The sequence below is a fragment of the Triturus cristatus genome, chromosome 5_2 (genome assembly GCF_964204655.1).
Source record: "Triturus cristatus chromosome 5_2, aTriCri1.1, whole genome shotgun sequence".
Classification (NCBI taxonomy): Eukaryota; Metazoa; Chordata; class Amphibia; order Caudata; family Salamandridae; genus Triturus; species Triturus cristatus.
The window spans coordinates 236,324,341-236,347,997 of NC_140588.1; positions in this window are offsets into that span (position 1 = coordinate 236,324,341).

Sequence of the window (23,657 nt, forward strand, 5' to 3'; positions counted from 1 at the left end):
TTCTTGGATGAAGTACTGACAGCCAATCAGATCTCAGGATGAGATGTGTGGTTAGGCTCCGCCCACATATATATATGATTTTACTTTTGATTTACTCAGGAACTACTGAACGGATTGACACCAGACCTGCAAAAGGCACTTCCCTGACCTGAGGACTACCTCTCTGCCAAATTTCAAGTAATTCTGTTCAGCCGTTCGGGCTGTACCTTGGACTAAAGGTCCCTATGGAAAATTGCATGGGGAAAACGCGTTTTGGGACCCCCTTTTTTTCTCAGCCCCCGCTTGACGAATCCCCCCGAGACTTTCAGGGTAGGAGCGGAGCGGAGCGCCCCACCTATTTTGAAAATTTCGCGAAGATTCGTCAACCGGCGCCAAAGTTATTCCAAATAGAATGTTGCGGATTTCCTATGGAAACACGGTCCTAACTATAACTATCTACTGGCGACCGCCAGTAGATAATATATATATATATATATATATATATATATATATATATATTCACTTAAAAAACCATTGGTTTCACACATGTTATAGTTAGCTGGACATTTCACACGTAAAAAACCAATGAAATTTCCCCGTTATAGTTAGTGCAGGCAACTATAACTCACGCGACCGCAATCCTCTGCTGATGACGTCAGATATTACATCACTGTATTTAGACACTTATTTACCCATGTCTTCTTCCATTAATCTTTAGCTATACATATATAACAAATATTTATTTTTCAGAAAGACACATATGTCATCAGTGAAGTATTATCTGACGTCATCAGCAGAGGATTGCGGTCGCATGAGTTATAGTTGCCTGCACTAACTATAACGGGGGAATTTCATTGGTTTTTTACGAGTGAAATGTCCAGCTAACTATAACATGTGTGAAACCTATGGTTTTTTAAGTGAATTTGTACGTTTTTTTAAATGCTAAGTTATGTATTTATTAATTTTTTTCAGGTTTTTCACCGTGCGCGCACCGTGCGCACAGTGGGCTTCGCGCACCGTGCGCGCTCTGTGGGCACTCGTTGTGCTTCGCGCACCAAGCGCCCACGGTTCGCTGTTCGATTTGTAAAAAAAAAAATAATAATTTTTCCACCCGTGGGGGTCCTTCTGTGACCCCCTGACCAAGGCTAGGGGGACAGGAACTGTCCACTCTGCCTCCTTTTCACGTTCTCCACCTTTTTTTTTCACCTCCTCAGACTGCGAGAGACAAAATGGCGGCCGACACTTCCTGGTTTCGACCTATTCGAATGTTTACCGACATCTAACAACCAATCAGAATTGCGCTCGCGCACGGTAGGGTGCGCGCACAGTGCGCGCACGGTGCGCGCATATAGATATTGATATGCTTTTAAATGCTATTTTCTCAGGAAATACTGAAGAGATTTACACCAGACCTGCAAAAGGCACTTCCTTGACCTTATGGCTACCTCTCTGCCAAATTTCACGTAATTGTGTTCAGCCGTTCGGGCTGTAGCTGCGACTAAAGGTCCTATTGAAAAATGCATGGGGAAAACGCGTTTTGGGACCCCCCCTTTTTCTCGGCCCCCGCTTGACGAATCACCCAGAGACTTTCAGGGTAGGAGTTGAACGGAGCGCCCCATTAGTTTTGAAAATTTCGCGAGGATTCGTCAACCGGCGCCAAAGTTATTCAAAATAGAATTTTGAGATTTCCTATGGAAACACGGTCCTAACTATAACTATCTACTGGCGACCGCCAGTAGATCTTATATATATATATATATATATATATATTATCTAGTGGCGGTTGCCAGTAGATAGTTATAGTTAGGACCTATTTTCCATAGGAAATCCGCAACATTCTATTCCCAATAAGTCTGGCGCCAGTTGACGAATCTTCGCGAAATTTTCCAAACTTTTGTCCAGCTCCGCTCCGCTCCTACCCTGAAAGTTTTGTGGTGATTCGTCAAGCGGGGGCCGCGAAAAAATGGGGTCCCAAAACACATTTTCCCCATGCAATTTCCCATAGGATCTGTTGTCGCAGCTACAGCCCAAACTGCTGAACGGAATGACACCAAGTTTGGCAAAGAGGTAGTCCTCAGATCAGACTCGTGCCTTTTGCATAAATGGTGTGAATCCGTTCAGTAGTTCCTGAGAAAATTAGAGTTAAAAGTACATAAATATCTATGGCCGGGGAGGATCCGCGGACCCTACCCGCACCGTAAGCGCACCCTCCCCGAACCGAGCGCGCACCCTCCCGATTGCTAGCTGAATGCTAATTGGCTGTCGAGTGTCTGTCTACATTCGAAACCAGGAACTGCTGGCGGCCATTTTCTGCCTCGGTAGAAGGGAGGCTGAAGAAGCAAGGGGAATAAGTGTGTAAAACATATAAAGGGGGCAGAGTGAAAATACTCTGACCCTCTAGAGGTGCTTAGGGGGTCCCAGAAGGACCCCCTGGGGCCCCCTTTCCTTAAAAAATAAAAAAACGTCGAAATGCGCACACGGTGCACGCATCCTATTGCGTTGGATGCACGGATTCTCTCGCGGTGGGTTCGCGGATCCAAGGGGAAAAAAAATGAAATTGTTGGGAGATAAAGATTAAGGTTAAGTGTTTTGTTCTTGAGTGGCTCTAAAAAGAGCCGTTGTGTTCATTCAGAGGTTTTGGTACTTATAAGTAAGTACCTATACAGAGTCTAAAGTTGTTGAGGAAGAATCTGTTTCCTTCATCAGTAAAGTGTACTCCATCTTTCCTATACATCTCTTGCATATGAAAGTGCAGATTGTTATTGTAAATGGACCCCATTCTGTAGTCTCGAAGAAAAGCAGAAACAGATTTATTCACATGTTTCCTAGCTTTCTCAATCTGTGGGCAAAAATGATCGGACCAGTTCCATTTCTGCCTTTGGCATATGTTAGAATACACAAAGGCAGTTTTAGGGAAAAGGGAAATCAGTTCTGCAAAGGTGTCCTTCATAAGCATTTCCAGAACTACCCCAGTCAAAGTGCCTAGGTCATTGCCACCACAGTGCACTATTATGAGGTCAGGATGTTGGATTTGCATGAAGGATTTCACCAATGGCATCAATTGGTGCCACTTTAACCCTCTCTGTCCAATCCATTTAATGTCTACATTTGGCAAATCTAGGTCTTTGTGAATGCCTTTGTTTTCTGCATACCTTTGGCTCCAGAAAATGTAGTTGTGTCCCACAATCCACACTGTAAGCATCTTGTAAGGAGGTCTGGATGCACTCAGATGGTCTCTGTAAATGAAATGGCAGTTTGGGAAAGTAAGATGTTTGTAAAATGGTGGCTAAGATGCAATTTTGAAAAAAGACAAGAAATCATTGGTTGTTTGACAACCTTCTACACTGAAAGGTAGGGTGTATATTTCTGTTTTTTAAACGCATGATTCTTATTGGTTAACAGAAACTGATTGTAAGGAACATTATATATGATAAGCTGATATGTTGAAAAGTCAAACACACTTGCTGTCTTGATTAGCAACATTGTTTGTGCTGAACTTGTGACCTATGTGCTCAGTACAGTGTTCCATGACCTGTTTCTATGGTAACGGGCAGAAGGCAGATAGGGGGAAGGGTTGAAGTTTATGTCATTTGGTAAGGGTTGAAATGTTTAACCAATAGAAATGTGTGTTTGCTTTTGAATTTATGTGGGAAGGAATGTGATTTGATGTTTACATGTATATGTGTGGAAAATGAGAGGGAAGCTTTGCCATTCTTTGGTTCTGCTGACAGGTGCACAGTGCAGAGATTCTGTATAAGAAAATCTGGTGTGTGACTGATATCTTGTGTGTGACTGGTATACTTCTTAATCTTCAAAACATCTTGAAAGGTGAGTTATTTAATTGTGAGGGGATGTATGTAGACTATTTCTATTTTAATCAGACTAATGTATTTCTTCTGCTAAAGTGTAGGGAGTACTTTTTCTCTCTACAATCTTATTGACAGTGTGTGTGCATGTATAAACCATTCTGTGATAAGCATTTGTTTTTTTCATGTGTTTGTAGACAGATAACTGTGCAGTTTTTATATTTTGGTAGAATTAGAAACCATTGTTTATGAATTTGTGAAATGAGTTATGTTTCTGCACTAAAATGTGGTACTCTTTGTAGATGAAGAAATGTGTTTTGGTATAGTGCAAGGGATAGTGTTGTTTGTCTAGAATCACACAGTGAGTCAGTGTGCATTTGGGAACCACTGTGAGAGAAGCATTTGGTAACATTGTGTATTTGCTGACAGATAACTCTTTTAAAACCTGTCATGTTGTCAAGTTTTAGTAGCATTAGAAGCCAGTCTTTGCTTATGCGTTGATTAAATGAGTGATGCTTTGACACAAAAGTGCAGTCCTGAAATATGTAGATTGTGTGCACTTCCCTTACCACTTCTACTGTAGTGAATGAGATTTGGTAAACTCCTAGGGATAGTGGTGCTTGTCTAGAATCACACTGTGAGTCTGTGTGCATTTTGGAACCACTCTGAGAGAAGCATTTGGTAACATTGTGTATTTTCTGACAGATAACTCTTTTAAAACATGTCATGTTGTCAAGTTTTACTAGTATTAGAATCCAGTCTTTGCTTATGCGTTGATTAAATGAGTCAGGCTTTGACACAAAAGTGCACTCTTGAAATATGTACATTGTGTGCAGTTCCCTTACCACTTCCATAGTAGTGAATAAGTTTTGGTAAACTCCTAGGGATATTGGTTGTTGTCTAGAATCACACTGTGAGTCTGTGTGCATTTGGGAACCACTGTGAGAGAAGCATTTGGTAACATCGTGTATTTGCTGACAAATAACTGTTTGAAAACCTGTCATGGTGTGAAGTTTTGTAGCATTAGAATCCAGTCTTTACTTATGCATTGATTAAATGAGTGATGCTTTGACACAAAAGTGCAGTCCTGAAATATGTAGATTGTGTGCAGTTCCCTTACCACTTCTACTGTAGTGAATGAGTTTTGGTAAACTCCTAGGGATAGTGGTGCTTGTCTAGAATCACACTGTGAGTCTGTGTGCATTTTGGAACCACTGTGAGAGAAGCATTTGGTAACATTGTGCATTTTCTGACAGATAACTCTTTTAAAACGTGTCATGTTGTCAAGTTTTAGTAGTATTAGAATCCAGTCTTTACTTATGCATTGATTAAATGAGTGATGCTTTGACACAAAAGTGCAGTCCTGAAATATGTAGATTGTGTGCAGTTCCCTTACCACTTCTACTGTAGTGAATGAGTTTTGGTAAACTCCTAGGGATAGTGGTGCTTGTCTAGAATCACACTGTGAATCTGTGTGCATTTGGGAACCACTGTGAGAGAAGTCTTTGGTAACATCGTGTATTTGCTGACAGATAACTGTTTTAAAACACGTCATGTTGTCAAGTTTTAGTAGCATTAGAAGACTGTTATGGCTTATGCTTTGAATAAATGAGTCAGGCATTGACTCTAAAGTGTAGTCGTGAAATATGTAGTTTGTGTGCACTTCCCTTACCACTTCCACTGTAGTGAATGAGTTTTGGTAAACTCCTAGGGATAGTCGTGCTTGTCTAGAATCACACTGTGAGTGTGTGTGCATTTGGGAATCACTGTGAGAGAAGGATTGGGTAACATTGTGTATTTTCTGACAGATAAGTCTTTTAAAACTGGTCATGTTGTCAAGTTTTAGTAGCAATAGAAGCCAGTCTTTGCTTATGCGTTGATTAAATGAGTCAGGCTTTGACACAAAAGTGCAGTCTTGAAATATGACCATTGTGTGCAGTTTCGTTAACACTTCCATAGTAGTGAATGAGTTTTGGTAAACTCCTAGGGATAGTGGTTGTTGTCTAGAATCACACTGTGAGTCTGTGTGCATTTGGGAAGCACTGTGAGAGAAGCATTTGGTAACATCGTGTATTTGGTGGCAGATAACTGTTTTAAAATCTGTCATGTTGTCAAGTTTTAGTAGCATTAGAAGCCAGTCTTTGCTTATGCTTTGATTAAATGAGTCAGTCTTTGACACAAAAGTGCAGTCCTGAAATATGTAGATTGTGTGCAGTTCCCTTACCACTTCCACAGTAGTGAATGCGGTTTGGTAAACTTCTAGGGATAGTGGTTGTTGTCTAGAATCACACAGTGAGTCTGTGTGCATTTGGGAACCACTGTGAGAGAAACATTTGGTAACATCGTGTATTTGGTGGCAGATAACTGTCATTCTCTTTCCAGTACTCTAATGATTCAGTCACTGCCTAAGTATTCATGCACTGAGCCAGGCCTTAGCACATGGACTTCTTCAAACCCCTATCCACTATGCATGCAGTCTTCTAACCACCTAGACACTTGTCTTTGACACTTTCAATTCCCTAGTCAGTATCCATACAGTCCAGCAAACATTCTGTCACTCCCTTTGCACTCTTCTAGTGACCGATTCAGTACCAAGTACTAATCCATTTCCTGCGCCAAAAGCCTACCACTTATAAATTCACCCAGGTAGTCTTCTTGCTGTTCTCTAATCATTCAGTAAGTGCCCAAGTACTCATGCAGTGAGCCAGGCCTTATCACATAGACTGCTTCAAACGCCTATTCACTATGCATGTAGTCCTCTAACCACCTACACAGTTGTTTTTCACACCTTCAATTCCCTAGTCAGTATCCATACACTTCCAGGAAACACCCTGTCACTCCCTTAGCAGTCCTCTAGTGACCCATTCAGCACCATGTACTAATCCATTCACTGTGCCAAAACCCAAACACTTATAAATTCACCAAGACACTCTCTTTGCAGTACTCTAATCATTCAGTCAGTGCCTAAGTATTCATGCACTGAGCCAGGCCTTAGCACATGGACTGCTTCAAACCCCTATCCCCTATGCATGCACTCTTCTAACCACCTAGACACTTGTCTTTCACACTTTCAATTCCCTGGTCAGTATCCATACCGTCCAGCAAACATCCTGTCACTCCCTTTGCACTCCTCTAGTGACCCATTCAGTACCAAGTACTAATCCATTCCCTGCGCCAAAAGCCTACCACTTATAAATTCACCCAGGCACGCTCCTTGCTGTAGTCTAATCATTCAGTCAGTACCCAAGTACTCATGCAGTGAGCCAGGCCTTAGCACATGGACTGCTTTAAATGCCTATCCAGTATGCATTCAGTCCTCTAATCAGCTACACTGTTGTGTTTCACACCTTCAATTCCCCAGTTAGTATTCATACACTTCTAGCAAACACCCTGTTACTCACCCAGTGTGTCTCCTTATAGTACTATAATCATTCAGTCAATTAGCATGTAGTCTTTTAGTGAGGTAGGCTTTAGGGCATGAACTGCTTCAAAGTAGTATGCACTATGCTTGTAGTGTTTTAACCTTCGTCACACTTGTGGTTCAGGGCTATAGTTTCTTATTCAGTTTTTATATAAAATATGTTTGTACAGTAATGGAATAGTGTACATTTGAAAGTTGTTAATATACATTTATTTGTGATTCTTTTTTACAGATACTGTTTTTCAATGTTAAAATAGAGAAATTATGCCAGAAAAAAAAAGAAAAAGAAAAGAACAGAGACAGGAAGATTATTTGAAGAAACATCAACCACAAGTATTGAATGAACAAGATAATGTGGCTAAAAGGAAAAAATCTTCTGGTAAGATCACGAAGCAATTTATTAAAAATGTTTGTAGGAGCAAACAGAATGTAGATAATGCTGGAACTTCTGAGAATTTTTCAAGTAAGGAAAAAATTCAAAATAAGAGGAAAAGTAAAAAAGCAAATGTTCAGTCAAAGGAGATAAAGTATGGTAAAAGAAGGAAAAAACAGTATAAGGAATTACGCAAAAAAATATTTTACAAGAGAGTAGTGCTTAATTTGCTGAAAGATGTGAAGAAATATAAAAAGAGAGCTTTATTTTATAAAAAGAAGAAGCATATTGAAAGCATTGTGGAAAAGGCTTTTGAAGTAAAAAGGAAACTGTTTATTTTAGTGTTAAACAGAATTTGATCACTAGATAAACCAATATATGTAATGAAGGCCAAAAGTAGGAGGAAAAGAGTTATTAATAAAAAAAAATATTTGTGATGTTTTTTTGGGAGAATGGAAACACAGTTCTAGTTCAAAGCCTTTTTTTAATGAAGAGAGTTATTCACTGAGCGAAAAATTATTGTATGCAGTTGACACCAGTGGTAGAGGTTATGAGGTTAGTGACGGTTGTCCAATGGAGAAAGAGAAAATGGTTGAAAGAAATGCAGAAGAACTTATAGCTGATGAAGTTTTAGGGAGACGTGCTAAAAACCCTGTGTACACTTGGGATTGCAGTAGTGTTTGCAGTGTACGACAGGAATCTATTGAAAAATTATGTAATTTTTTACGAGCCTATACTAAAGAAAGTGTAAAACAAAAGATTAAGCTGTTGCAAGGACTAGACCCTTGCAGAGTGAGAAAACATACTGGTTTGCAAGGTCATTCTCTGGCTTGTCTTTCTAGGAAAGTTTGTCAAAGTGTTTTTCACCATTTCAGAATGCTGGCAGTACATCATACTCAAATGCGGAAGTTAGTAAGAAGGTTGTATTATGCAAAAAGTTCAGCACTAAAGTTAAGTGAGTTTAACAGTGCTCTTTTGCGTGGGTCAGTATCAGATGTGAAGCAGGTCTGTGAGGATATTGAGTTTTGTTACTTTGGGCCTCAGCAAGAAAGTGAAGAAACTGACACATTAGTAGAACAAAATGTTGAAGACAATGTAGAACCCGTAATTACAGAAAAATTTGAGGATGAAATCACAAAGTTTAAGGTAATTTCAGGTGAAGGACCAAATGTTTCTTGTATTTGTTGTCGGCAAAGCCACTATAAAAATCAGACTAGGGGTGTCAATCTGTATCTTAAAAGTGAAATAGAAGATAATGATAAGTGGATGGGATTTGCAACTTATTTGTTGGTAGTGGATTGTTTTGATTTGGGATGTGAGCAGCGTATTTGCAAATATTGTTATAACAAATTAGATGAGAATAAAATGCCTGCTAGAGCTGTTCATAATAATCTAGAGTTGGTTGCTATTCCTCCAGAGCTGATAAATTTAAATACGTATGAGTCTATTCTCAAACAATTTCAGACTATTGTTCGTATGGAGCCCAAAACAAGTAAATTACCTCCATCAGAGTTGCAAAGAGGATTGAAAGGAAGAGTTGTGTATTTACCATTAGATAAGGAAAAATATTGAAACTATTGGTGTAGGTCATGCAGAAAATGAGCCACTAGTCATTCTAGTTAATGGTGTTCCTACTAAGAATAAGAAAATCTGGCAAGAGTTAGTGGATGTTAGAAAAGTGCAAAAGGCATCATTGTATCTGTTAAAAAATAATGAGTACTATAGAAATGTGTTTGTTGGAGAAGAAGAAATAGATTTAGCAGAAGATACTGAAGCATTAAGTGGACAAATTGAAAAAGTGGACATGTCCAGGTGTGAAGAGATCTATGAACATTACAGTGTACATCCACTTCATTCCAAAGAGGTGATGGGGAATACGATTGAGTTGTTTCAAATGAAAAAAGCAACAGGAAGTTCCATGAGTGTATGGGAAGAGAGCTTGGAAGCTCGTTGTTTCCCGCAGTTGTTTCCAACAGGAAAAGGTGGATGATATGATGAACGTCCTGTGCAGATTCCTGCATCTGAATATCAGACAACAAGATTACATGCAGAAGATCCAAGATTTCGTCAATGTATCCCTTATATGTTTCATCTTCTGTTTGAAAGTGACTTGTCTGGACTTTCATATGCAGTAAATCACATTTTAAAAACTGGAATGCATCTTCAAAATGTAACTGCAAAGGATTTTATGGATAAAGTGCATCAGAGAGATGATCATTTAGAATCTCAGTTGATTAATCTGATGGCATGTCAGCGTGGGACTAATGAATATTGGTACCGTCGCCATGGAGAACTGAAATGTATGCTACGGAACTTGGGAACTCCTACATGGTTCGTTACACTAAGCTGTGCTGAGTATGCTTGGGGTGATTTACTAGAATTTCTTCGAGAGGCAAATTCCAATATAAAAAATGTTGAATACAAGACACCTGGAGAATTGTGCTCTTTGGATCCTGTCAATGTATGCAGATATTTCAATCATAGATTTGAAGCTATGATGTCTTTCATCTGCAATAAAAAGAATCCTCCTCTTGGAGAAGTTGTGGATTTCTTTTGGAGAAAGGAGTATCAAGCAAGAGGTGCTCCTCACATACATATGTTTTTATGGGTCAAGGACGCCCCCAAATTTGGAACAGATTCAGATGAAACTGTTTTGTCTTTCATTAAAGATTATGCTACATGTGCTCTTCCCAATAGCAGAGAAGACAAAAACTTAAAACAACAAGTCTTACGATTTAAAAGCCACAGGTGTGGAAAATACTGTCGACGAAAGTACAAGTCAAAGGATAAGTTCTACACCAAATGTCGTTTTGGATTTCCACGTCCTGTATTATCCAAAGGAAGAGTGAACAGTTTTATGTCAGCTGTACGACATACCATCACAAGAAAGTCTCTGAAAAACACCTACAACTTAAGAAGAAGCAAAGAATCAAAATACATAAATGACTACAATCCAGATATTTTATCTATGTGGAACGCTAACATGGATATTCAGTATGTTGCGGACAATTCCATTGCTGTTGCTCGATATGTAACGTCTTACATTACTAAATCAGAAAAGACTGAATCGAAAGAAATGTGGGAAGAGATTTCTCACGAGTAGACTCTAAGTAAGAAATTATACAGTTTCAGTTTGAAGATGTTATCCCATCGTGAAATTGGAGCATATGAATGTTCAGATCGGTTATCATCTGCAAGTCTATATTCCAAAAGTAGAAGAATCATTTGGGTGAGTCTAGGTCTTGCAGGAATGCGAAATCGGGTACTGAGATCTGTTCAAGAAATTGAATATTTAGCAGAAAATGACCCTGAAAGTACAGATATTTTGAAAACCAATATGTTGGACACATACTATCCAAATAGAAGTCATCATCTTGAGAACATGTGTCTCTATGAAGTGCTGCAAAACTATAACTTTTAAACAGAATACTACAGAGAACATCAACGATGGAAAATATGGAGTGATTGGTTCCGAAGGATGTCTGGTGAAACAAAGGAAAGGAAATTTAATTAATCACAGAAAACTGAGTTGCGACACTGCTGACAAAAGGGAATTTTACTATTTAGCCCTTTTGCAAATGTTCAAACCATGGCGTTCAGAACTGGAATTACTTGGAGATTTTCCCAGCTATGAAGATTCATTTAATGCTTGTAAAGATAGCATACAATGCAGTGTTTTCGCAAATTATGTCAAAATGATGAATGATGAAATTGATCAAGAAGCTATAATTGCAGCTGAGATTGCTAGAGAGAGTTCTCAAGACAGCCAACGTTCTGCTGCACTGAGTCAAGATCCACTAGGACAACCAATTGTTGAAAATGAAGCAGCGATTGCAATGAATGAGGTGGAAACAGCAATGTATCAAGCACAAGAAGATGCAATACAGTTAGGAAACTTGGAAGAGCAACTAAATGTTGAACAGAAACAAATATATCAGCAAGTAAAAGAGCAGATTGACCATGGATTACTTCATGAAAAGAGAGGGTGCTCAAGTACATCATTTCAACCTATCCGAATGTATGTGAGTGGTCAAGCTAGAACAGGAAAAAGTTTCTTAATTAAAGTAATTACAAGTTATCTGCAAAAAACAACTGAGTCGCATTTGTCTTGTGTTGTCACTGCTCCAACTGGGTTGGCAGCACATAACATTAAAGGAATTACTTTACATCTTTTACTAATGCTACCAGTAGAGCATGAGAACAAATTGTAATACCACAAGCTATCTGGAGAAGCTTGTTGTGAAGTTTCAAGAGTCCTGACGAAAATGAAACTTCTCATCATTGATGAGGTGAGCATGGTTTCAAACTTGAAGCTTGCCTTTGTGCATTTTAAGAATGCAGCAAATTCTTAAAACACAGTATGACGTGTTATTTGGAGGAAAACACGCCATAGTTTTTGGAGATCTACTGCAACTGACTCCAGTAAAAGGACAACCGGTATTTAAAACACTTGCTCATGAAGATACCAGAAAGTCTCTTGGCAGTGTTGGTAATCTGAACATTTGGAGTAATTTTGAATACAAAGAAGAACTGACAACAAATATCCGACGGGCAAATGATGCTGAATATGGAAGTATTCTTCAAGATATAAGAATTGGAATTCTTTCAAAACAAGGGAAAGAAGCTTTGGAGAGTCGATTACTTTACAATGTCTTTCCAAATGAAAATGCAGTTCCTGCAAAAGTGTACGTGGAAATTGCTAAAAATAAGTGAGTGATTTGCTTAATGCCAACACTGCGTGAGGGTTCAATATTCAACGAAGAATTATTAAAACTGGAAAATGAGGAAATTGTAAAAATGGAAGCCATCGATAAAATACTGCATGAAGGAATCATTATTATTTTGACGGGTAAGTTGAGATCAAAACTGTATTGTTTAGAAAAAAAAATATCTGAAACTGCTGGTTTAGAAAAGACACTATATGTGTGTGTAAACTGTTGGGTAATTTTAAGGCGTAATTGGATGTAGAGAAAGGTTTAGTTAATGGTGCAATGGGCAAAGTGGTGGATTTTGTGAATTATCAGAAAAAAAAGGAATTGAATTTTTAAAAATTAAATTTGATCAGATTGATGAAGTTAAAGAAATTGGTCGTTGTTCAGTTAGTTTTTTGCTTGTTAAAGATTTATATGTCCGTAGGAAACAATTTCCATTTTCTCTGGCATATGCAGTGACTATTCATAAATCTCAAGGATTAAGTGTAGAGAGTGCATTGGTGAACATGGGATCTACCGTATTTAAAGAGGGTATGGCATATGTTGCTTTGTCGCGAGTCAGAACATTATCTGGTTTGTTTTTGATTGATTTTGATGAGACAAAGGTTACTGCAGATGCAAACTGTGTAAAAGAGTATAATAGGTTAAGAAGGGTGTATGCTCCAAATTTAGGTCAATATCCTGTATTTGAAAAGTGTGTGGTTGGTCGAAAAAGAAGGTTAGAGAATATATGTTCTGAAGGTGTCAAGAAAGGAAAAGAACAAGATAATGTTGTGATTGCAGGTAAAAAGAAATTGGACACTGTTGGAGAGATTGTTGGTTATCAGTTTGAAAATAGTTCTGGTGTCAACTGCTATGCTAATGTAGTGGTCAATGTTGTTTTTTATCTTGAAGGTTTGCAAGAACAAATTATGGAGAATCGGCAAAAAAGATTTTGTTCTCTGTTGCATTCTGTTTATGAAAAATTGACAACAGATAGAAGTAAAATACAATCTGTTTCAGATGTTCGTAGTCTTTTGGATGTGTGTTCTGGTTCTACACAATTTACACAAAATATTCAACAAGATGCTCAGGAATTTTTAATGTATATGCTTACCATTTTTGAAAATGAAGGTGTAGAAATAGAAAATATTTTTGGCCTTTCTTACAAATGGGAACATTATTGTGAAAATTGCATGTATACATGTAGCACCAATGTAGACACTGAGAGATTTCTGTATTTAACATTACCAGACTGTAAATCAGTGTCTTTCAATAAATTAGTGAAAGGTGCAATTCAAAACATGGAGTGTAGCCAATATGAATCAGAAATGTTATCCACATTATTCTTAACAAAATATGGAAAATACATAATTTTAATGATGCAACGTTGTACAGCTGACGGAAGAAAATTGGATACTTTAATAAAAAAATTTGTAGCAGCACAACTATCAATATCAGGAAGGATTTTGTAGCAATTGCAATCATTTTCCATGATGGTCCTTCCACCACATCTGGACATTACACTGCCTATCTAAAATGTGACAAAGGCTGGACACTTTGTAATGATGCCCAGTTGGTTTTCAAACAACGTTTGCCTAGTGAATTACCACATTCCTACCTAATATTTTTAAAGCCAAAATTTTGGGAAGATAATTCACTCTCTGAGGAATTTATTATTATAATTTAATAGGTCTACCATTGGAGAATTTACATAAAGAAGAAGTGCAAAAAAAACATTTGGCCTCAAGGAAAGGTATATTTTTGAATTATGGACTTTTTGGTGATCATTTATTCTGTGATTATTTTAATGCGGCAACATTTACAGTTTTTCTAAGTTAAAGTTATAAAATTTTGTAATTTGTAAGCATGTCATATATGTATGATTTGTATTTTCTGGTATTTTACTGAGAACAGTATGTTGGTTTTTTTTTAACAATATTTCCCCGCTGTTAAGTGATGAGTACGATTCAAATCACTATTTCTAGTGAAATTCAATATATTCTGAGAACAGCGAAAAAGGCAAACAAATTACTTTCTGGAAATGATGCTGTGTTATAAGAAATGTATTATTACATGTTATATATATATATTTTTTTTTTCTTTCACAGATCCAAATTTTAAAACAAGAAATTTATATGAATTTAGATTGCAATGAATATATGAAAAAAATGTATACCAATTTTTATTTCTATTATTGTTAAGGTAAGTTTAACTAAGTCTCAATATGCAGAATGACGAGCTCTGCTAGAAGCTAAAAAGTTGAAACATGATTCTAAAAACACTCTGTTTATACGTATGTAGTTTTCAAATCTGACCATAATCAGATATCATGTGACCTGCAAAAAAAGAGATTTGAGGGGTTCATAATATTTCCCATTGTACCTATTGAAGGACCGCAATCATTTCAATCATTCTTCTTTGAACATCTTTGGAGACAAAACTCTGTGCTTACCTTCTATCATTCGCAAGAAATTTTGAAACCGGAAATATGTCCCTTTTTGAAACATAGTTATTGCGCAAGACACTATTTCATATTTACAAAGAGAGGAAAAGGCACTCTGTGCACTTTTTATACTCCAAGTAAATACAACCTCATCATACACACCACTTTGCATTGAAAGGGTGTTCTATAAGTGTTGTTGTGCATGATTGCACTGAATACTCATAGAACAAGACACATGTATAGATTTATCAGAAACCATGAATCTCGATATGTGTGTGAATGGTGCACCATTCTAAAATTAGTGTAGGAAAGCACAACAAGGAGAATTGTTTTAATTTCTCCACATTTTTATATCTTCAATGCATGCTGAAATGTTCAGCATACATTGAAGGAGAAAAATGCATTTTCTCATTGTTTTGTGCAGGAAGGTGTGTCTTCCTGTAGAAAAACAAACAGCACATGACACATATATCCTTGCACTATGGTGCAAGGTTGCCTGTGTCACCACATGGCTGCAGTTTAAGTAGCCGTGCAGACAGAAGCATAGATTGGCAACATATTTATGTACATATGTTGCATTCCTATGCTTCGGAAGTACTACAGCACACTGCAGTTAAAGAGGTTACTGTGTGATGCTGCAGCATTTCCTCATAGTTCTGCAGTTATACATTCACAATATACGCTACTAATGCATTCATTCAGTCAATTATGTACTACACATACATTCATCTAAACTTTCACACACTAACAAAGAAATTTAGCTCTTTTTGTAAACCAGGAAAGTTATTTCTTACAAGAACTTTTTTTTTTCTTCTTTCTTCTTTTATAATTTTTTGGGGGTTTTCTGAACAATTTTTAAATTGTTTTGGTTTTTCGGCAAAAAAAAACAAAAAACAAAACAGGAGAAACCAAACAATGAACTTCAGGGAACAATAAAAACAAAACAAAAAAAAACGAGCAAATGTGACTTTCTTGCCGGCGGCAGATCAGATCGATCGACTGCTCACCATAGCACAAAGTCGTATTGCACTCAGTGCAGAGTATTTTTAAATATTGAAATTGAGGACGGATGTCCAAGGTTGGGGCTGATGGATGCACTCTTGATGTGCTCGGCTGTGATGAGGTGGAAGGCACAGGAGCAGGAGTGTTTTTCATCCGTCGGCACTCTTCTCGTGCAAGATTGTTCGGATGAAGGGTCTTCATGTGCTTCATCATACTTGCCGTGCCGCACAAGAATTTCTTGTTAGGATCCCCTCGCGACAGGACACTTTTGCAAATCTTGCACGTGACCAAGGTGGCATTGTTCTAAAAAATGTCCACACCACTGAAGAAAAACGTTCTTTGGGTGGTGCCTCCTCCAAAAATTCATCCTCAAAAATATGAGGAGATGCAGGTGATGCCTGCTGCCCTGAAGCCATTTTTGGTTGAAAAAAGTTAGATCTAAGTGTAAACTTAGTCTAAAAAATCTTCTTCTCTCCAAAGAGATGGTCCTCCAAAGAAGGTCAAAGAAGAATGATTGAAATGGGTGGGGTCTTTCAATAGTTAGAAGAGGAAGTGTAATGAACCAATCAAATCTCTTTTTTTGCAGGTCACATGGGATCCGCGCACCCTGCGCTTACGCATCACGCACCCAGCGCGCATCCGCGAAATTTAATTAAAAAAAATTATAGGATTAGATGTAAAAATATATTGGGCCCGATTCACAGAACTAACTTAAGACAAAATCCTAAACTTACTACCATTTTGGTATTCACAGGAGGCACTTACTAATTTTGGTATTCACAGAAGGCACTTACTCATTTCGGTATTCACAGAAGTTAGGAGTCCTAACTTTAGGACTCCTAAATGCCTTCTGTGAATACCGAAAGTCTTAAAATTAGGATTTTTCTCAGTTTAGTAGTAGTATAGTTAGGACTCCTAACTTTAGGACTCCTAAAAGCCTTCTGTGAATACCGAAAGTCTTAAAATTAGGATTTTTCTCAATTTAGTAGTAGTAAAGTTAGGACTCCTAACTTTAGGACTCCTAAATGCCTTCTGTGAATACCGAAAGCCTTAAAATTAGGATTTTTCTCAGTTTAGTAGTAGTAAAGTTAGGAGTCCTAACTTTAGGACTCCTAAACTGAGAAAAATCCTAATTTTAAGACTTTCGGTATTCATAGAAGGCATTTAGGAGTCCTAAAGTTAGGACTCCTAACTTCTGTGAATACCGAAGTGAGTAAGTGTCTTCTGTGAATACCAAAATGAGTAAGTGCCTTCTGTGAATACAAAAATAGTAGTAAGTTTAGGATCTTGTCTTAAGTTAGTTCTGTGAATCGGGCCCACAAGTTTTAAGACTAGCTTAGAGTTTGTCTTCAATTAATATTCACATGAAATACATATATATGTTTTTTTAAATGTAAAATATTTCGCGGGATCCGCGCACCTACCGCCTCATAGACGCAGATGACGCATCGCGGAAGCGAGTAAATGTCGCGTTACGTACATCAAACGTGTCGCGTATAGGCTGGGAGTCGCGTACCGGTCGCATTGGAATCGCGCACTAAACATGTACCCAACTCGTACCATGCGCGGATGCTATCGCGTAGGGATCGAGAACGGTGCGCTTAGGGTGCACGGATCCAAAAACATTGAAAAAAATATATAAAATAAAGTTTTGAACATATAGTTAAAAAAATATGTTTGAAAAACCCATTAAGTTCAAATAATATTTTTTAATTTTTAAAAGAATTAATTGAAAAAATAAGTTTAAAAAATGGTGATAAAAAAGTATTTTAAAAAACTGTAATTAATGAAATTGACACACTGAATTTAAAAAATATACAAATCCAATCAAAATCATTAAACATGATATCTTCAGAGATCAGTTATAGATTGGAATTAGCATTTAAAAAACCTTTGAAATTCACTGAAAAAACCATAGGTTTCATGCACTTTATAGTAAGGAATTGGCATTTAAAAAACCTTTGAAATTCACTGAAAAAACCAAAGGTTTCAGAGGCGTTATAGTTAGGAATTGGCATTTAAAAAACCTTAGAGATTCACTGAAAAAACCATAGGTTTCAGGGGTGTTATAGTTAGCTGGACATTTCCCTCGTACGAAACCCTAGAAATTCCCCTGTTATAGTTAGTTCAGCTAACTATAACTCGCGCCCCCGCTGATGACGTCACATATTACATCACTCATGACATGGTCAGTGACATCACTGATTACATCACTGATGACATCTCAAATGACATCACTGATGACATCACTGATGACATCATCCATGTGATAAATTACTGCATCTTCTCACACCCTAATTTAACTGTTGATACACCAACTCAAACTTTCAGACGTCCATTCTCAAAACCATAGATACTCCAATACCAATAACTACATACCCACTCATTAACTCTTAGGTCTACATACACCTCCACTCACTCACCTGTACAGTCACTCATACTTACAGTCACTTCGTACAAGACTATCATATGCATTTATACACCTACATAGACACTCACACACCACCAATCATCCATAGAGGTACTCTCACACCTAGTCAGTCATGCAAATAATTAATCGAACTCCCATTTACTCACCTATGCAGTTATACACACTCAAGTTCACTTACTCATAAAAATAGTACCACATTCTTACGCTCTTATACAATCATTGATACAAGCACACACTCATCCATACAGCCACTCTCACAATTACACACTCTCACATATACCCACTTATATACTCTTACACGCATATATACTGCCTTTCACATATGTAGTTAGTCACACATGTACCACTGAGATATACATTCAATCCCTAAAACACCCATACATACACTCACTCAACCATACAGTTCATCACAGATGCACTCTTAAAACCATGCACCCATAGAATCACCCACTCACACATCTATGCATAGAGTCACACACACCCTACCCACACAAACACTCAGGCACCCATACAGATACTCAGACAACCAATCAATAACCCATATAGACACTCATATAGCTATTCACAAAACCATGCAGCCACTTATACACCAACAGACAGACACATACAGACATTCACACAGTTTAGTCACTAGTCTGCAGTAAGATACATTTAATGACTCACTTATAGAGTCAGTTACGCACCTAGAAAATCATCCATTCACACTTGTGCAGCCACTCATTCTTCCACAGGCCTTTCATTATAAATATATGAAACATATTTAAACTTTACAGAAACACACAGTCACTGGATGACGTCATCAGTGATGTCATCAGTGATGTCATTTGAGATGTCATCAGTGATGTCATCAGTGATGTCACTGACCATGTCATGAGTGATGTAATATGCGACGTCATCAGCAGTGCATTGCGGGGGCGCGAGTTATAGTTAGCTGAACTAACTATAACGGGGGAATTTCTAGGGTTTTGTACGAGGGAAATGTCCAGCTAACTTAACACCCCTGAAACCTATGGTTTTTTCAGTGAATATATATATATATATGTCAATATGCTCCCAAGTGTCACAAAGAATGTCACGTCCACCAACAGGCAGGTGCTCCTTAGCAGGTGCGACTTCCTGCTGTTATATCAACATCCAAAACAGACGAAGAGACCAAAGAAACGGGCACTCCAGTGTTGCGTGCAATAACTGCAGTTTATTAAGAAGACAAAAACACTGCCAAGGTGTTTCGTCTCAACAAGCCTTTCTCAAGGTAGCAAGCCCCACCACCAAAAGAAAATATATCCAAACATAATCATAGACATGGAAAAGGAATTTCCTCGATTCAATTAATTTGTGTACATCAAACACATGTGTATATATTTACTGAAAAAAAACATTGGTACATTATAGTTAGTTGGACATGTCACTCGTACAAAACCAGAGAAATTCGGCTGTTATAGTAAGGTGGGCTCGCACCCCCAAAATTGCACTGCTGATGACATCACATATTACATCACTCATGACATGGTCAGTGACATCACTGATGACATCACTGATGACATCCTAAGTGACATTACTGATGACATCATCCACGTGATAATATGATGCACCTCTTCACACTGGTATTGGTGTGTCTATTGTTTCGAAAATGGTAGTCTGTATTTTAGAGTGGGTGTATCAAAGGTTATAATAGAGTGTGAAGAGGTGCATCCTATTATCACGTGGATGATGTCATCAGTGATGTCATTTGAGATGTCATCAATGATGTCATCAGTGATGTCACTGACCATGTAATGAGTGATGTAATATGTGACATCATCAGCAGTGCATTGCGGGGATACGAGTTATAGTTAGGTCAACTAACTATAACGGCCGAATTTCTCTGGTTTTGTACAAGTGAAATGTCCAGATAACTATAACGTCCATGAAACCTAGGGTTTTTCCACCGAATTTCAAAGGTTTTTCAAATGCTAATTTTTAACTAGAACGTCCCTGAAACCTATGGTTTTTGTTTTCTGGTGAATTTCAAATGTTTTTAAATGCTAATTTCTAAGTATAACGACCCTGAAACCTATGGTTTTTTCAGTGAATTTCAAAGGTTTTTTAAATGCTAATTTCAAACTATGTCTACATAGGTAGGACATATGCAGAAAGAGGAAGAAAGGAGCAGAAAGAAGCAAGAGAAATGCAGAAAGAGGCAACAGAAGTCCAGAAAGACAAAGAAAGGTGCCGACAGGACCAAGAGATATGCAGAAAGAACCAACAGAGGGGCAGAAAGATGCCTTGTTGCAAAGTCATCCTGTGCCCCCAACTTTTAGCTGACCAGTACAGGTGGTAAATGAATCTGACTAACCAGGCCAAGAGCCAGTGCTATGCTACAAGACACTTACAGTGAAAACTCCTATATACACTAGCGTACACTATGCGTTGGGGTACCCCTGTGATTGGCATGACTTCCCGTGTAAGGCCCTAGTACATAATAGGGCAGGTGGATTAAAACTACCTCTAAGTCAGAGGTGCAGAGAGACGCTTCTTTAACTAGTAGTCATATTTGCAGAGTGGTAGAGAAAGGATGCTGGGCCTCTGGCCAGTGCTCAGGAATTCCGCTGCGTAGGATTTACAGAAGGTACCAGGAGGGCTTCTTGTCCCCCAAAGTCCCACAGTAGTAAAGTGGACTTCATACCCCATCCCGCAGTGTGTCAGAGGTGCGTTTGCAGAGTGGTGGAGAAAGGGGGCGTGGCCTCTGAAGACGTCTTAGTAATCTTACTGTGTGGGACTTACTGGAGGTAACAAGAGGGTTAGTTGCCCCCAAGGACATCCTTGGGGTCTAACTACTCCTCCAATTACCTCCAGTAAGTACCACACAGCCGGACTGATAAGTTCTCATACCAGGCCACGCTTCCTTTGCCCACCTCTCGCATGCTCTAGGATAGGGATTGAAGTCCCCTTCACAGTTGGGGGTCCTTAGGGGTCAACTAGCCTACTTCTTACCTCCTGGAAGCCCCACACAGTGGGATTGTTGAGAGGTGGACACAGGCCATGCCCCCTTTCTCCACCACTCTGCAGTCGCACCTCCTGGCTTGCTCTTGGTTGGGGGATGAAGTCCCCTTTCCTCATGAGGGTCCCTGAATGCCAACTGGCCCACTAGGTACCTCCAGTAAGCCCCACACAGCTGGATTTTAGAGAAAGGTCTGAGGCCACGCCCCCTTTTTACATCACTCTGCAAACGAGCCTCCTGGCGCACTGCTGCTCGGGGGATGAAGTCCGCTTGGGTCCTGAGGTCCTCAGAATGTTTTGGCAGCCATCTTGTGACTCAGTTACCGAGTCACAAGATGACTGCCAACACATTCTGGTTTGGAAGGTTGGCAGCCAATCAGAATGAAGCTCGTGCACGGGAGGGTTTGCGACTCCTCCTCGGTGCTCAAATATCGATGTTTTATTTTTGGGATATCTCAGGAACTACAGAACGGATTTACACCATTTTAAAAAAAGGTTGCTTTCTGAACCAAGAGCTACATTTTTTCCAAAATTGGTAAAATTCCATTCAGCAGTTCGGGCTGTAGCCTGTTCCAAAACTTCTTATGGAAATTAACATGGTGAAAACGTGTTTTGGGACTCCCCTTTTTTCTCGCCCCACGCTTGACGAATCACCCTGAAACTTTAAGGACGGGAGCTGACCTGAGTGATCCATGAGTTTTGAAAATTTCACAAAGATTCATCAAACGGCACCAAAGATATTGGCAAAAGAAAAAACGATTTTTGAATAGAAACAAGGTCCTAACTATAACTACCTACTGGCGACCACCAGAGGACCTAGTTTCCATAGGAAAAGAGGTTTTTTATTTGCCAATATCTTTGGCCCCGGTTGACGAATCTTTGCCAAATTTTCAAAGCTAATAGGGCGCTCCGGTCAGCTCATGTCTTGAAGGTTTCGGGGTGATTCGTCAAGCGAGGGCCGAAAAAAAAGGGGGTCCAAAAACACGTTTTCTCCATGTTAAATTCCATAGGAAATTTTGGAGAAGGCTACAGCCCGAACTGCTGAACGGAATTATTCCAAATTTGACAAAAAATTAGCTCTTGGTTCAGAAAGCGTTCTTCTTTTAAATGGTGTAAATCCGTTCAGTAATTTCTGAGAAATTCAAAAATAAAAAAAATTGATATCTGGTGACCACGGTGGATCCGCAAACCCTCCCGAGCACAACGTTGATTCTGATTGGCTGCCAACACTTCAAACCAAAAAGTGTTGGTGGGCATCTTGTGACTCGGTTGAACCGAGTCACAAGAGAAAAGGTTAAAAATTAAGAAAATGGGCAGGGTAAAAACACGCTCATCCCCTAGGCCTGCTCAGTGGGTCCCACAGGGACCCACAGAGCCAAAAAAGCATTTTTTAAAAAAAGGTTTCAACAGGATTTGCATGGGATCCACGATCCCACTGAAATAGTTTTTTTTAAACGAAGTAGGGCTCCCCGCTTTGTTTTTTTTTAAGCCCCCGGTTAGGCAAGGTCCCAGGAGAAATGAGGAAAATATATGCAGGGCCCCGTAGCACTGGGGACCACTAACTCCCCAGGTCTTGATTAATAGTATGCGGGGACCCACAGCACCCCTGCAGCCGCGGGGACTGCCACCTCCCCAGGGCTTTTAAAATAAAATGTGTGGGGGGCTCCTACCCTACCACGTTGGCCTGGGGACCACCACCTCCCATGGGGCTTTAATTAATTAGGGTGGGGGCCCAATCCCCGGCGACCGCCACCTTCCTGGGGCTATGTTCAAGTTGGGAGGGCGGCCGCATGGCCCCCCTCCTAGAGCCTTTGATGGCCCTGGGGACCGCCACTCCCCAGGGCCGGCTCCAGCAATGTCCTGGGGTGCCTACCCCCGGGACATTGCAGTTTGCAAAGGCAGGGCGGGAGCCTCCTGCCATTGCAAACTCCTGCTTTGCTTCATGGAAGCGAGATTTCCATGAACCAAAACAGAATCACTTTTGGACAAGCAGAGCTGCATGTTTGCAGCTCCCCTTCCCCTTGCCCAAAAACAGTGCCGGCTCCCGCAGGAGGGGGAGAGCCAGCTGGGACTGGAGGGGCATTGGGGATCCCCCTGTGGTCCCCAATTTGAGGCTAGGCCCCGGGGATGGGGTCCCCGGGGCCATAAGTGGCTAAGGGCAGGGGGTACACCCATAAAGTAAAAAAAGGACGCAAAGCCTTGGGGGATAAGGTCCCCATGGCCAAAATTGGCCTCGGGAGTGGGGTTAGGGCAGCCCCCTTCCCATTTAAAAACAAAATCAAAATAGCTAACTAATTGGCTCAGACCCTGGGGGGTGGGATCCCCAGCCCCCTTCTAAAAAAAGAAAAAAACAGCAAAGCTGGCATCTCGCCGGAGCCCCGCCCCCTTCCTACACCACTCTGCAAATACGTCTTGGTTGGGGGATTGAGTTCCTTGAATCCTAACAATCCACATACTTTCTATCAACATATTTTCACTGCACAACATACCATATATTTCCACTACACACAACCTACATCCCCTACACTC